Consider the following 3,388-nt stretch of genomic DNA (forward strand, 5'->3'; position numbering starts at 1 on the left):
AGCCTGCTCGTGAAATTAACGTGCAAGTGGCTGAGCACTCCACAGACACGTGTACCCTTAACGTAGTTCTCGGGGATATTCAGCGTGACACAGTGTGACAAGCCTGACCCTTTGAATTACAGGCACAACAGAAACAGGAAGAAAGAGTGAGAGAAAGTTGTGGTGGTAGAGTACAGCAGGGTTCGCCCCCATTCCCTGCCGGAACCTCGTGGAGCTTTAGGTGTTTTCGCTCAATAAACACTCACAACGCCCAGTCTGGGAATCGAAACCGCGATTCTATGACCGCGAGTCCGCTGCCCTAACCACTGGGCCATTGCGCCTCCACAGTGGAGAAGGTACCTGTCTACGAATTGAAAAAATCATTGTTTTGCTAAGAAATAAATCATGTTGACTTTGTTCTAACTTAATTCATAACTTTCTCAAAAGTCCTCGAGCTATCAGTGCTTTCAGCTTTGCAACACACATCTTGAAAATAAAGAAAGACATCACTATTCAAAGAGTGAAGTCCGAAATCCGAGGAAACTGGTCAATGTCTGCGCTACCAAGAATAAATCCCAAAAGATAGTTCAATTGCAGTGAGGAATAGAAAGTCTGATGTCTCCGAGCAGTGTTTGTTGCTCTTCGACAGAAGAGTAAAAGAAAGACGACGGAATTGTTTATTGGCTGGTGACACTGTTCTTAGCTTTTCCTTCACTTTTGTACTGCTGTTGTTTGAGATTGGAGTCTCAATGAGATTTCTTGTTGTTGTTGTTTAAAGTGACGAATTGGCAGAGTCGTTAGTGTTGTAGGATAGAATACCACTCGGTATATGTTCTGGTTCTCTAAGCTGAGTTCAAATCCCTGTGAGAGATCAACATTGTATTTCATCATATCAGGCAGCGCTGGATTAAAACCATTAAGCAAAATAAGCTCGTGCTTTGGGGCATCAAGGAAAATGGGGCTCCACAGAAATGGTAAATGGTTTACAGCACTAAAGAAATCATTTGAAACTTGCTAAAATGATATTCGAAGTGGTTTATATGACGGGAAAGATAATTTTGAAGTGTCATAATGAGGATCTGATCGAAGCCTTTGCCATTAAGAGTAGGAGAAAACTTTTCAAATATAAATAAAGTGGAAGAATACAAAAATAAACATTATTTTCCATCTCACTGTCAGTTTTGTTCCATGTTGAAAAATGAAAATTTATTTTATGGTTTATTATTGTTTATATTTTGATTTACATATATATGGAAGCACCAAAATCTTTTAAATGCTTAGGGCTTCTATGGATTTTAATCTGGCTCTGATTTCGGGGTTGATAAAAAAAAATAATCAAAAAGATACTTGTCTATAGTTGCGGACAGGCAGAACTGATAGAACATTTATCGAAATTTCTTGCGGTGTCTGTACCGGCTTTCTGTCTCTATAATAATAATAATAATAATAATAATAATAATAATAATAATGATGATGATAATGGCAACCATTTGGATATTGAAAGCTTGAAGAAATATTTAATAAAGTTGCGAATCTATGAATTAGTAAAACTAATGATTAAAACCCAGACGAACCCACACAGGTTCTTATGCACATGGAATTCACTTCTAACACAAACAGTGAGAAGTTAAAAGATCAGATATGTGAAAGGCCTGATAAATATCATCAAAGTCTGGTTTCTGTTGTTTGTCGGCACAGAACTCTGCAAGCTGCCGCAGAGAGAAATCGGCCACATTAATATTGATGACTATAATAGCAACCAAAGATATAATACTCGTAAAAATTATTTCAAATATATAAGCGCAGGTATAGCTATGTAGTTCAAAATGTTCTCATCGCAATCACGTAGTTTCAGGTTCGGTTTCAGAATATTCTGCAATAACTTTCGGTTGACTTATCCCTTGTGAGAGTGAAATTGGTAAACAGAAACTCTGTGTGAAATCTTTCTCTCTCTCTCTCTCTCTCTCTCTCTTTCTCTCTCTCTCTTTCTCTCTCTCTCTCTCTCTCTCTCACCCTCTCTGTCTCTCTCACTGACTATTTCTCTATCTCCATGCTTCTCTGTTTCTCCTGATAAAGGACTAATGTCCGAAACGTCAAGGCACTTTCGCTTTTTATTTAAGCGCTAGGCTAAATACATTGTCTGTTAAACTTCCTGTGTAGTTTTTTTTTACTGTTCATTGTATTTACATCATATATGTATGTATGTATGTATGTATGTAAACATACGCGCACACATATAGATTAAACGTAGTAAAAATTACGATAAACACAACTTACGTCATTTATTCTCACGTACGTTTCTTCTGCATTTGCTCTATTTATTGTAAATAGTAATACTACCAAGTATAGAAATAACTTAACCACTATTCTGATAGCAGGCTGGACGATAATAATCTGCGTGAGCTCTAAACTTAACAGTAGCAGACGTACGTCTATATGTACACAAAACATACACACACATACATACATACACGTATATACATTTTATATATATATGAGGGGAGGGGCTGAAAAGTTCCTGGCTTTAAGAGTTTCGTGAAATGCCTGGATGGTGGTCTAACCTTCCGAATTTTTTTTTTGCAGGGCTTAGAAAAACTGAAGGACCACGGCAATAAGTGTGTGAATCTGAGAGGGGGATAATTTCGCTAAAATCATAATTAACTGATTCTCCTGTATTTTCTTTTACTCAAAACCAGGAACGTTTCAGCACCTCCTCGTATACATACATACATACATATGTTACTCTGTCCAGATTACAAGTTCAGGTTTATGCCTGTAATTATTGGGGCCCTGGGATATGTAACACACTGTCTAAATACCAATCTTGAGAAATTAAGCTTCTCAAAACAAGAAAGGAGAAAGCTAATTCGAAGACTACAGATCCAATCCATCACTGGAACTGTAAACATCTGTAAAACTTTCCAGAAGTCTATAATTTAAATACATATGAACATGTCTAGATATGCAACTATATACATGAGAATACATACATAAAACATATAAATCTGCACATACGTACATACATACATGCATACATACATACATACATACATACAAACAAACAAAAATACCTAGTTGTTGATGTTGAAATTCCAATGAAGGAGCTTTGGATCTTGGTCAGAAACCGGTTCTTTCTCTATTGGCAAGAAATCTTGAAATAAACTGAATAATTATATACATTGTATTATGTTACATTATCTATATATATAAAAATGAGAATGTGTGTGTGTGTGTGTGTGTGTCTGTCTGTCTGTCTGTCTGTGTGAATCCCTAAAACTCGAGAACTACACAACCAATTTCATTCAAATTTTACAGATGCCTTACTTAGGGTTCCAGTTGTGTTTTAGTCAAAAAACATTTTAACTTCTTGCAGAGTTCGAGCCCACAGCAACATAATATCTCCTCCACT

This window comes from Octopus bimaculoides, chromosome 3 (genome assembly GCF_001194135.2).
Source record: "Octopus bimaculoides isolate UCB-OBI-ISO-001 chromosome 3, ASM119413v2, whole genome shotgun sequence".
Taxonomy (NCBI): domain Eukaryota; kingdom Metazoa; phylum Mollusca; class Cephalopoda; order Octopoda; family Octopodidae; genus Octopus; species Octopus bimaculoides.